At 45.0% G+C, this 13771-nt stretch overlaps 1 protein-coding gene across 4 annotated transcripts in view; it reads left to right on the top strand.

Moving 5' to 3' along the window:
• Positions 1–3620: 3620 nt before the first annotated feature.
• Positions 3621–13771, top strand: part of DDX11 (DEAD/H-box helicase 11) — a 652402-nt gene continuing 642251 nt past the window's right edge. For 2 of the 4 annotated variants that reach the window (XM_085652300.1, XM_085652298.1), the window contains exon 1: positions 3621–3750. The gene's annotated coding sequence lies outside the window, so the exon portion shown is untranslated. The remainder of the gene's footprint in view (positions 3751–13771) is intronic. The other 2 variants (XM_085652299.1, XM_085652297.1) reach the window with 1 other exon arrangement.

Genomic DNA, 13771 nt, shown 5'->3' with positions numbered 1-13771 from the left:
TGGACCACGTATCTTTTCCAGAATCTGGGATTCTTGATCAACCCTAAAAAATCGGTGTTGATTCCATCTCAATCGGTGGAGTTTCTGGTCTTTCTAGTCAACTCCCTCACTTGTCAACTCCTCTTGCCCCAGCAGAAGATCAGATCGATCAAGAGAGAGTTGAGGTTGATTTTGAACAAGCAGACTGTGTCCTTGAGGTCTGTAGCCCGGGTCGTAGGGTTGTTAGCTTCTTCTATACAAGCGATCTTTCCGGGTCCCCTTCATTACCGAGCGCTTCAACGCCTCAAAATCCGCCATCTCCAGAAAGGCCTCAGATATTCCGATCAGATCCCTCTTTCAGAGGAGGCGAGGTGGGAGATGTTGTGGTGGCTGGAACATATGGAGTCGTGGAATGGTCGAGCCCTATTCGGCACCACCCCGGAGGTAGTGATCGAATCCGATGCCAGTCGGTGGGGTTGGGGAGCCCGATGCGGTCAAGTGTCCACTGGCGGCCGTTGATCTCCAGAGGAGTTGAATGTTCACATCAATTGCCTGGAGCTTCTGGTGGGCTCCTTTGCGATTCGTTGCCTCTCGCCCCGTCAGACAAATTGTTGCATCCTTCTCCGCATGGACAACGTGTCGGCGGTTCGGTATGTCAACAAGTTGGGTGGGACTCGGTCCCGAATTCTAGCAGAGATTGCCAAAGACTTTTGGCACTTTTGCCTTCAGAACAGTCTCTTTGTAGTGACGGAGTATCTTCCAGGGTGCAGCAACCAAGTTGTGGATTGGAATTCCAGACATATCCGAGATTTCAGTGATTGGCGGCTTCATCCTCGAATGTTCCGATTGTTGAACAAGATGTGGGGCCCTTGTCGGATCGATCTGTTTGCCTCCAGACTCAACAAACAAATTCCGGAGCTCTTCAGCTGGCGTCCGGATCCGGAGGCTCTAGCCACGGATGCTTTTCTGCAAATATGGCCTCCAGTGCTTTGTTATGCGTTCCCTCCGTTTGTAATGATTCCAAGGGTCCTAGCCCGAACCAAATGTTATCGCTCGGAATTGATTCTGATCACTTCTCTTTGGAGGGCTCAAGTGTGGTTCCCAGTACTTCTAGAAATGTTATGTGCGGTTCCGGTTCTTCTTCCCCATCAGTGGAATCTGTTGTTAGACCCTCTCCAATCTCCACATCCCTTAATAACATCAGGTCAACTACGGCTGGTCGCTTCGCGAATTTCGGGGATCGTTGGAAAGTCCCAGGCCTTTCGAGAGACTCTACCAGATTTATCAATGAGGCTTGGTCGCCCAACACACACAAACGTTATGCTACAGCATGGAAACGATGGTGTGATTGGTGCTCTCCACGGGAGGTGGATCCCGCTACAGCAGATGTCTCCTTGGTAGTGAACTTTTTAGCGTCCTTAGCCGCTTCAGGTCTTGCTTATCGCACTGTCAATAATTTTCGATCAGCCATCTCGGCAGGTCACGTGGCCATTGAGGGCAAACCACTTGGTGACCATCCTTTAGTGTGTAAATTACATAGGGGTAAAAGATTGGTAAAACCACCGTGTCCTAAATATTCCGAGCTCTGGGATGTCTCCATTATCTTACGTTTCTTGGATTCATGGCCTGTAAATCAAGGTTTGTCTCGCAAACAGCTTTCTGCCAAGCTAACTATGCTACTTTGTTTGGTATCATGTAAACGCGTGTCTGATATCCGCGCCCTCGAACTAGCGGGTCGCAGATTCGCTCCTGAGGGTGTTACTTTTTTGGTCACCAGACGCACTAAAAGTAACATCACTTCTGTCACTTATCCTGCGTTTCCTGACAATCCAAAACTGAGTGTGGTACAATGTATCCGGGATTATGAGGTATGTACTGCAGGTTTTCGTCAAGATATGGCAGGTCCATTGTTAATTGCTCTACAGACACCTTTTCGTCCAGTGACCCCAGCTACACTGGCAAGATGGGTGCGTTGGCTCATGAGCGAAGCTGGTATTGATGTCTCCAAATTTGGTGCTCATTCTGCTCATGGTGCTATGGCATCCAAGGCTTTTTCTATGGGAGTCAGTTTATTGGACATTATGAATGCAGCTGATTGGTCCTCTGACTCTACATTTAAAACTTTTTATTATAAACCTATTGTAAATGTTGTATCTGTTGTGGTGGCGCAGCTTTGAACAAGCATAATCGGAGCCTCCGGTCCTGACATAAATTTGCAAACATTCGTGACAAGAATTTTCAATTCTATTAAGGACACGGAGGTGAGGATTATCCCACCCATAATCAGTTCTGTACTGTCTGATTTGAAATGCTTTATAATGCAATGTATATTTATGCTGATGTTTTTTCCCTTCCCTTTTGCTATATCTCTTCCTGGGAGTGTGGTATTACCGCTTTATATTTCTATTTCAGGTTCTGATCTCAAGTGAAGTTTGCTGCCTTTTCACCTTTGAAGAAGGTCTTTCGTCGTCTTCCAGGACATGCTGTTTCATTGAAGCTGACTTCAAGTTTTCTCGTTCCTGCCGTTGGCCTTTGGATTCCTTCAGTTGAATGGATTCTTTCCAGTTTTTCTTGGATTCCAGACTGTGACTATATTTTGACTTACCTGTTTTCACACAAAGAAAGAGGATGTAGTATTCTCTTATATAGGGGTCTACTCTATGGTTGTCACGCGATACGCACTAGGTTTATGGGTATTGTAGTATATATTTGTGTTTTTTACTTTCTGATTGGCTGCTGAGATTTTCAGTAAAGAAAATGAGAAGCATAATCCTCGCCTCCGTGTCCTTAATAGAATTGAAAATTCTTGTCACGAATGTTTGCAAATTTTTAATTCAGGTAAAAGCTGTGGGGCGGGGCAGGGGGGAAGGGGAGGAGTCGACAGACAACAGAATAGGGAAAATAAAAATATAAATAAAACCCCTTACCTTGCACTCGTCGCATCTCCTACTCGGCGATGCGGCGAGCGCAAGGTAAGAGGTTTTATTTATTTATTTTATTTTCCCTATTACTTCGTCTGTCGACTCCCCACCCCATCCCTGCTCTACCGCTCTTACCTGCACCGGCTGCGACTGCCAGGCTGAGGCATAAATATTTCTAAGTTCATGTTTTAAAACTAGCACTTTTTATAAAAGCCTCTCAATACAGTGATATTATCTGAAGTACGTTCACGTGTTAGAGCTATAAAATACAATCGTAACATTTTTAAGCGACTTAATCATATTTTTCTACGATGTTCGAAGCATGCTCTACAATACAAATATTTTCATGGCTGAGCTAGAGCGGGGCTCTCAGAGCCAACCCTGACCCTTGGCTCAGTTCTTTCTTTTAACATAGTGGCTCACCCAGTCTACAGTTGCAGTGATTTTATGTCACTGGTCCAGCAGCATACGGTGGATCCGACTGTCACTGAGAGGCCACGCCCCCACTTCAAATTATTAAGGGATCCTATCCCTTAAACCCCACCCGGAACCCAAAGCTACGTCCCCGATGACTGACACAGTACGGCCAAGCAGCTGTAAAACGTGCAGTGCTCTGAAATGTGTTGCTTCTGCCTGAAAAGGGAGGAGTTACGATGAAGACCGAAAATGAAAAGTGCTGTGGACTGCGGATGTGTTTGTCACGTGACCTTCGCTTTGGGTCCTGTCACTGTCCATTGATTGGTGGAGGTAGCGGTAACGGGGCGGTACTTTTGTTTACATCACCACACTTCGAAGTAATCGGCGCCGAACTGTAAAGGTACATGGGAAGGCAGCAATTGTCAGTCGGTAGGTAAGTGTTTTGGGGAACGCAAATGTCATGTTTCTGACAGTGCTACTTATTGTTTAAACGAACGTGAAATATTTCGTTTAAGTGCTGCTCCATATTAGTTATATAGGGAAAAATAGGCATTGGGCATTTTTTTTTAGCAGTTTTCATATAGCGCGACTTCGACCCGAAAGTATTGGAGCACTTTACACGAGCACCAGTTATACAAGACATGTTCATGTTTGTTTTTGAAGGCACGGGATGTTTACGTGATTTGCCTAGAATCAGAGGATGTTAAGCAATGCCAACACTAGAACCTGGGCCCCCCGTCCCAAAGTGGTTAGCTCTGAAAAACATCTAAAAATTCCCGTGAGGGTTCCTGAACCGCTGCCGTAGTAGCCACCAATGGAGTCTGCTTCTGTTCATAAACACCCGCCATATCACAATTGACTGGTTTTTGCAGCACCCTTAACAGCATTGGTTGGTGTAGACTGAACTCGGAGATAGTACGAGCTGTCCAATTGAGATATGGATTACATAAACAGAATCACAGAAGTCCTAGAATGACTGGATGATGTTGAGACTTGATCAGATCAAAACTGATTTGCTCATGATGATTGTAGATCATTTTATGAAGCATTGCTGACCACTCCGAAACAGGACCGGAAAACAAAGGGTTAATCGTTTGAAATACTTCTGTCCTGTCCTTAGACTGTTTGGGAATTTGACAAGCAGACTCCCATGTACCATCCACAAAATTGCTTTAGACTCTGCAGTCTAGCAGGGCCTTAGTTCACACCAGTGGTAGAACTGGGGAAAAAAAGTAGGGGAACTGTGGGCAGAGAATCAGAGGGCGGGAATAACCCAAGTATTGGATCAGTGGCGGAGCCAGAGGTGTGGCCAGAATGCACAAATCATCTCAATTGTTAGTATTTGTTTGACATTTCACTGACCAGTTACAGCTTATTATGTTATTTAATTCAACCAATGGATACACCAGGATATTTTTGGTTTAATATGACTTATTGATATTAAAATACATTCACAAAGTGGGATACGTTTCCAATCACAGAATGTCCCAAATACGCTTAAAAGTGGAGGCACAAGCCATTTGTCTCTTAGCCATGGTGTTTCTGTCATCAGCACTTCTCCCATTTTCCACAAGAGCGGTACAAACATGAATAGCAAAATATCCTAGTTTGCAAATGTTTTCTATATAATCATGGCTCTGCCATATTTGCCACATCCTAAAACATCTGCTGCATAATCTGAGAATGTAACAAAAAAAATTATTTCCAGCTCAAACGGATCAAAAGTTACTAAAAATGTGATTTGTGTTGCTGTGAAGTGGAGAACCATTTGCAAAGGTTGATTGATCACCTTTCTCACTGCTGCATTTGTATGTTACACAGGCACTAATACGGCAAAATCTTTGCAGGGACTGTTGGCATGTGAAAAAATGTCAAAATGATTAAGTATCAGAAAATATCCTGCATTATGCTGCGGCCTTTTTTTGCTGCATAATTTAGCCAACACTGTGGCATCATTTTGTCCTCCTTTGCTGCATAATTCCAGTGGCCCCAAAGCAGTCAGCACATGTTAAAAGTGCTTGTGCATGAAGCAGAGAGACTGAAGTTTGTGAACTTAGTTTGGTGTGCATGCAAATCCTGCATTGCCAATCCCTGTGAGTGGCAGCTACTACTGCTGAAACAAGGCCAATGGATGTACCACTGGGTGAGGCGGACTGGCCTCAAGGGCAGGGCCAGCTTTAGTGCTGGTGGTTCCCTGTGCAACAACGTTTGTTGATGCACCCCAATGACCTCCTCTGCTATGGATTCCCTCACTGCCACCCTTTAATGGTGCCCCTCAAGTCTCCATAACCACACTCTCTCTCAGATGCAATTAATTTGATTTACAGCGTCACTCATTCCAGTGAAGGGTGTCAGAGTACTTTACATCACCCACATTACACAGAGACCATCAATTATACATGTGTAAATCACTGTATAGGAAATGTTACATGAGACAAAGGACTACAAGGTGTAGGAGTCACATGACAACCATACTAGTAGGCAGTATAGTTTAAAAATGAATGATCTGGAGAAACACAAGCTCTGAATTTAGAATGTAATACCATGGTTGTGGGTTCTCTTTTAAAAACAGAATTGATTTGTATCCAAATGAACACTATTTGCAACATTAGGATAACCAAAGACTGTGGGGGGGGGGAGGTGGGGGGAAACCATAACGCTCTAAGCTTAGATGACAGTTAATAGCTTGCGGTTCTATATTAGGATTTTAACTTATAAACTGCAAGTAACAAAAGGATCTCTCTGAAAAAAGCAGTAACCCACTGACCTATTTATATTATGTGCCCTTTGGAATCTGTATGGTCCATGTGCTTTGCAGCAGGCACATTAACCCGCTGCGCTACTTTCCATGAATCAAAACTTCCACTAGACAGCACTCTGATCTCTCTTCAGGAAGACCGGAGTTTCATGACAATTTTATTCTTGCTGGATGCCAGGAAGGAGGGAGCAAGCTGTAACACGACACCCCTGCCCCCACCCAAAGTCAGCGCCCGGTGCGGTCACACCGGTTGCACCGCCCTAGAGCAGGCCATTCTCAAGGTTCCTGTGACCTCAGTGACAGAGTCACTGTCGCTCTAGAGTTTTCTGCTTCATAGGCCTGGCCGCAAGACTGGAGGTGAACTTCAGCATGGATTGTGGTGCACAAGCTTTCAAGGTTAACCCACACTTGCCACCGCTAGTGTCCACCTGATGGTGCTAAGACACCTGGACTTCTAAGGTCTTGCGGGCTTTCTAAGTTTTAGCATGGGAATGTGCTCTGCCAGGAGAGTGGTCTGGTGGACTGGTCATGAAGGCTGAACCTTGTTCCCCCATTTCCAAATTCGACAGCTCTGACCATAGTGCCACATCCTCTCCTCCACTGAACACCACGGTGCCCCACTGAGAGAAACCTGCACTGCATTTAAATTATACAACCCAATTATGCCGCGCTATAAACATCTGGATGCAACTAAATTCAAATTAAGCACTAGACGAGCAATATGCTGCCTAAAAAAAGTAACAACGTCTTGGAAAAAGCAAACTCTCATAGGGAGTTCAAGATTAAGTAAATAATGTGAAATGTAAGCGGGGACAACATGGTTACCATAACGCTGTTACACTCATTATTCAGAAATCAGTGAGTTATTTTGCCTAAATAGTTAAGGACATGACTACAGGGCCCAGAAGGGACCCATTTCAATGTCCATTGCTTATATTCTTAAAAAAACCTAAGAAGCATGATTTAAAAAGACCACATCGCTGAATAACGAGCCGGGGTACACATTTTGTTTTCCAATCCACCCATCAATCAGGTATTGCAGTACCTCCAGGATTGGTGCACTTCCGCACCAGGGGAAAACAATGCTGTTCAGAGAAAGACAAGAAAACAAAAGTAGCACTTCACAGCAAACTCCGTAAAGTGACACTAATGTGTGTTGAGAGTGAATAACACCAATCTAGCCACTTTGCGACCACTCTGTCTTGCTTTATTTAGTTATTTTTCATATTTTGAACCTTTTATTCCTGAGGCTGCACTTTGGAAGAGAAACATAAAAGAAGACAACATTTCCAGCAAAAGTGTTTTCCTTTTTTAGATCCATTTCACGGAGGAACAAATAAACGAAAGGAGGTAAGAGAGGGTGAGAACCGTTTCTTGAAGTGACAGTTCTCACTAAGTAAGGAGGATCTAGACAGAAAGAGAGGGAATAACAATAAGAAAGAGAGGGGGGGGGGGCAGTTGTTAGTGGCCGAGCCGAAGTGGACACTGTCATTGCCTTCTCTGGTAGGAAGGAAAAGACGGAGTCCTTTTCTGCCCACTCGCCCGTCCCAGAACTGCCACGAATGCCGAGCCTTATCTCCAGGCCTGGGCTATTTCTGCCGTCCTGGGACACATGTCACATGTTTGAAATTAAAAAGTAGGGGAACGGGATCTAATGATTTAAAGGAGTAGGGGCACACCGTGCCCTGCCGATCCCGCCTACTTCGACCACAGGTTGACACCAATCTTCCAGAATCCCACTGCAGGGTGATATGTAACAAGAATAATGGTGTCCCATTTGTGGGACTAACTTAGAACTTGATATTTGAGGAAGATTCCTTTCAGCCAATCTCTCCTTCCTCTCTGGAGATGGAATTGGGCGTTTCCCTGACGGCTTGGATAGACGCAGTAGACACTCTTTGACCAGATGAACATGTTCACCACAATATAAGCAAAGACCCTTCCCACAACACTTAGTTTTTCCTCTTCTGTCAAAGGAACTTGCGCCGAACTGGGGCTTCTGTGGGTTTTTGTGTTTTAGGTCGCAAAGCAGGCAATGGTCTAGTTGCAGAGGATGAATAATTTCCTTGTTTATTTCTCCCCTCTCTCTCTCTCTCTCTTTTTTTTTAACCTTTCCTTTAAATGAAACTCAATGTGTTGCGCAGTTTCCATAGCCTCATTTAAAGTGGCAGGTTGAGGTACGTGTAACAGTTCATTCTTAATTTCTTTTAGGCCACGTCTATACAGAGTAAGAAGAGTACGCTCCACCCATTGGGTTTCTGTAGTCAATCATCTGAAGCGGGTTGCATATCCCATTACTTCTTGAGATCCTTGTTGAATTTCACATAAAGCATCTTCTGCAGAATATTCCAAATTCGGGTGAGAAAGCATTCTCTGGGAACGAGACATAATCATTCAGACAAGGATCCGGCGAAGGCACCAATGGCATAGCCCAGGCTAGGGCACCTCCTACCAAACAATTGATGATATAGCTCACTTTATTGCAATCCCAGCCAAACAGGGTTAGATGGACGGCAAAATGCACAGTCACAGAATCCAGAAACTCATGTATCTTCTCTGCATTTCCATCAAATTGCAGGGTTCCTGCTGGTACAGTAGGTTAATCAGTGGTATGGGGTAGTGCAGCATTTTCATGACGGAGAGATTATAACTTGCAAGTTTTGTTGTTGAATGGTCCCCTGTAAACCCTGTACTGGATCCATATCCACAGACCGGACAGAAAGGCGTTGGCGTCGCAAACTGCCGATGTCTGGACGAAGTGGTATACTTTGGATCCTGGATACCTTGATGTTGAAGAAATGGCGATCCCTTTTTAACCCACTGTGGCCACAGGGATCAACCCTTTTACATTTTATTTCCTAATTATAACATCCTTGTAACCTTTCGTTTTCTGAGTGAATTTCAAAGGTTTTTAAAATTGTATTTCTTATCTGTAAACTGTAACCTTTGTGAGTGGGTGTGTGATTAGCTTAATGGGTCTGTGAGTGAGTGTGCTCGTGGCTGTATGGGTCTGTGAGTGGGTGTGTGAGTGGCTGTATGGGTCTGTGAGTGGGTGTGTGAGTGGCTGTATGGGTCTGTGAGTTGGTGTGTGAGTGGCTGTATGGGTCTGTGAGTTGGCGTGTGAGTGGTTGTATGGGTCTGTGAGTGGGTGTGTGAGTGGCTGAAGGGGTCTGTGAATGGGTTTGTGAGTGACTGAATGGGTCCGTGAGTGGGTTTGTGAGTGGCTGCATGGGTCTGTGAGTGGGTGTGTGAGTAGCTGTGTGGGTCTGGGAGTGTATATGAGAGGGGCTGAATGGGTGTGTGACAGATCGGTGTGGGTATGTCAGTAGCTCTATGAGGGACTAGGCCAGAACAGAACCTCACCTGCCTCTTTATTGAACAAGAATCCACAGTTTTGTAGAAAAAATCTACCCTACAGGAGAACATTCCTCTGGTTAATTTGTAAGTGCTAACTCATTAGGTAATAACTAGTGCATATTCTATACTACAGCTGCGTAATGGACCAGGAGGAAATGTCTCCATCCAGCGACTTTGTGTGTGTTCCGGCAGTGTGATTGTTCCTCATGCGTCTTCATCCAGAAATCTTTGATAACATGAATATTCCTACAGAGAAGACAACAAGACTACAAAGAGGTGAATCTCCCCCAAACAAGGGTACTTCCTCTTGACTATATGAATCAAGTGCTTCTTTGGTGGAAATGTGATCATATTACTCGGCATCAAGAACGCATCACCAAAATCGACAGGAAGCACGATGGGGTTCCTTTTGTTAAGCTGTCCATCATCCTGGCAAAAAGCGGGAAGACCATTGTATACTACTAAGTTGAACGGGGCAGGGCCAAACGGGCGGAGCTTCATGTGATTTTGAACATTGGTATCCTCAGTCATTTAAAGGGAGAACCATGGACTCTGCTCTCAATAGGTAAGGACAAGAAAGAACTCACTAGTCACAGTCACTACGGATTGCGTTCCAATAACTCACTGATGCATTTGCCTCCATGTAGCCTTCCAGATTGTCTTTCAATGTGGAATTGCTGAGAAAATACACTTACTTTGCCTTCGTGAAGCCCAGGAGGTCCTTTACAGAAGTGGGGCACCTGCTATGTTTATATATGTAAGTGCTTTCCATTGAAGTTTAATTTCTGTAAAATGAGCATCAGGGCCAGAGTGGCCGTGCCAAAACTTAATGGGGGAGGGGGGCCACGCAACCCCCACCCGAGCTGATTTCGGCCGTTGGAGTGTGGGGGGTATCCCATCCCCGAGGCCTGGCCTCTTGGTCCTGGAGTGCTCTGCAGCCTACCCAGGGGATTTAATGTACTATGCTAGGGACCGCGGGGGAGCCTCCATGCCCTTCGCACTACCTGCTGGCTCCTGTCTCCAGTGGGAGCTGGCTTTGCTCCCACACATGGGGAGTAGCAAAGAAATGCCACTCCCTGCATGTTGGGGCAATTCTGTCATATGCTTTCCTGCCCGCTGTCAAAACAGGTGAAACTCCTCCTCTAGCAAGCAGGAGCAGTTTTCCTGCTCCCGCAAGCTTGGAGCGGAGTTGGGGTTTGCTCTCTCTTGGGCTGTTAAAGTTCTGTCACACGAAAGCAAGCTGCTATCTCCTGAGGGTACGCACCTCTGATGATAGCCGGCCCCCCTTCTTTACTTCTAACGTGCCAGCCTGGAGAGGTGGTGGTCCCCGGGGCAGTATATGTCCCGGGTGGGTGTCCTCCTTCCACTTCTATTTTGATTTCTGGCCCGAGGAGCTGATAGGCCCAGGAAGTTTGCGTCGCCCCCCTCCTAATTTCATAACCTAAGCCCCAGAGAGGTGCTGGTCCCTGGGGCTCTAAAGAGCCGAAGAAAGGGGGGGTCTGCACGGCCCTCCATATTAGATTTCCAGCCCTAGGGGCTCAAATGAGTCCATAGAGGGGGGTCCGTGCAGCCTCCTCATATATATAGTAAAAAAACAGTCCCAGTGAGGTGGTTTTCCCTAGGGCTCAAAAGTGCCTTAGGAGGGGGAAACCGAGCACCAACCTCCATTTGTCTTATTTCCTACATGTCCCCGGGGCCCAACCCACCTGGGGCTATACTGTAAACAGGCGCGATTTTTGCCGCAAAAATTAAAAAAGAAATACTTTTTGGCCCTGGCGGTGGACCCTGGGGGACCACAGCACCAGGCCTACCCTGCCCCTTTCTCTTTTATTTTTGTATGTTTTTCTTCTGGACTCGGCTGAGTCAGAGTCCCGAGATGACTGCCAACACTTCCTGGATGAAGTGTTGGCAGCCAATCAGATCTCTGTCCGAGATCGGAAGGATTTGTAGAGGGATCGCGTTCCTAGATATACAAATTTGGTTTCTTTGGATAACTCTAAAAGTACTGAATGAATTTACACTAAATCACAAAAAAGGTCGATTGCTGAACCACGATCTAGCATTCTGCCAAATTTGGTGTAATTCCTCTTAGCGGTTTGGGCTGTAGTCGTGCCTAAAATCCTTATAGGAATTAATATGGGATACACACTTTTTTTTACACCCCTCCCTCCTTTTCTGGAACCCCGCTGACAGATCACCCTGAAACTTTCCATGCACAGCTAGAATGATGTGGGCACTTTTTTGGGGGAAAATTTCGTGAATATTTGTCAAATAGCGCCAAAGATCTAGGCAAGTCAAAAAGTGCTTTTTCCTATGGAAACTAGGCCCTAACTATAACTACCTACTGGCACAGCACTTAACCGAATTATAGAGCATACATTTTAAATATGCTTTGCAGGATGACTTGACCTTTGTCCCATAAACAGTGACATGTATTTGAAGTTAAGAAAAGCGTCTTGATGCCAGGACATTCCTTTGAAAACTGGGACTGTCCGGGGAAATACAAGACATCAGGTCGCCCTAGGTAAAGATTGTGGTGGCTTTAAAATAGCAGGTACCGCGACAGGAGAAATGTTGTTTGATTGTATCTTTATCACTCATTTTTTCGAGGCAGATCCCATGGTACACAGTGTAATTTTCTTTATTGCTCAGTGGGGCAGTATTCTATTGCAACATTTAAAGCGCCGACTATCTGTGTGGGGCGCTAAAGCATTTGCCTACATAGGTATTATGCTACAAAGTGTAGGCTGTGTGATAATAAATGTGCTGTCTTTGTTTTGATTCAATGTAGAAAGTATTTCCAAGTCCGGTGTGATGACCACCAAAATGCGGTTATTGTGTTATGGAATGCAGAACATACCAGTGTGAGAGACATGCTCCTGCATTGTGGTTTTTAACTGGCTGTTTTGAGCAACACTGCGTGTCTCTTTATTGTATTTCCATTTCTTTTTCGCTTTTTATTTTTTTTCTTTTCAAAACCATTTTTGTCAGATTTCGACAAATCTTGTGCTATGTAGCACAAGCCTATAATAGTGCATTGAAATAAAAAAACATCATTATTTAAGGTAGCAAAATAGATTGGGTGAAATGAATTTCCATGGCAAGAATATCTTATCATGTTACAACAATAGCAACGTATAATTAAGTCCAGAAACTATCAGTCCCCAATACAGAAGAGTCCCACTGTACCAGTCCTCGATTGTGCCAGCACAGTGGCGGTTTCACACCCACCACTGTGCTTGCACAGTCGAGGACAGATACCCACATTCTTGTTCCAAACAGGATCTCTTGTGGGGGGGCGGGAGGGGAGGGTACATCCACCCAAGGATTTTCATGGCATGTTGTTAGAAGAAGGTAAGTAGTTTAAGAGTTAAGGTTTAGCACAATAGGAACTTCTAATCCTTACAAGTTTGTTTAAACCTTCAGCCAATACACAGGGTATATCTGCTAAGCTGTGTCGGCTCTCCCTTCCCACTTCAGACGTCTGAAAAGTGAGACGAGGGTTTTCTGAAAAAGCACGACTGAACTACTCCGATTTTAACTGTTAATATAAGAATCAAACCAACGTTGGCGCCATGTCGTGTAATTCCTAGGAATTCCCAGGACCTGCGCGTTTTGGATGACCTAAACTGAGGGCTTGGCATCCAAACCGCTTCCAGATACCCCCACAGGATATGTCAGCCGTTAGACCACCTAGCTCTACAGTGCCACTACTGTCCCCTGTATCTTACAGTGGTGTAGGTAGTTTCTGGCAACCACTGAACATGACAACCCTGATTCCTCAGGGATCGTGGAAACAGTACAGTACTTTTCGCTCCGTCACTAATGCTTACTTATTCTCAGGAAATACACAGGAAGGCGGTTAGGACGTTTCAATAAGTATTTATTGGTCCAGTGTCAGTCTTGGGGAAAAACATATTTGCTGCGACAATCAGGAGACCGAAGCATACAAAAGAAATCTTACGTACTTATATAGTAAACGGTAGGTACATTTCTACCATAGTGCTAAGAAGATGAACATATACAGTTCAGATAAGACAGTAGCAATTGCATACTCCTATAATGTGCTCCCTACGCAATTTGTCTCAATGTACCTAGCCTAGCTATGTCGGTGTAGCATGTGTGCGTGTACGTGAGTATGTGTGTGTGTGTGTGTATGTGTGTGTGTGTGTGTGTATATATATATGTGTATGTGTGTATATATCAACACTAGAGCACCAAGCTTGGTGAGCCACGCGTCTTGTGTGTAGATTTCTTTCTGCGAGGCAGCACTGTCTCCATCAATCACTGCTTTGAAATTCGTCTGCCCAATTCAAAGTCCTTACGCATTTCGAGGGTC

This window comes from Triturus cristatus, chromosome 4_1 (assembly GCF_964204655.1).
Source record: "Triturus cristatus chromosome 4_1, aTriCri1.1, whole genome shotgun sequence".
Lineage (NCBI taxonomy): Eukaryota > Metazoa > Chordata > Amphibia > Caudata > Salamandridae > Triturus > Triturus cristatus.
This window is presented reverse-complemented; position numbering and strand designations above follow the sequence as displayed.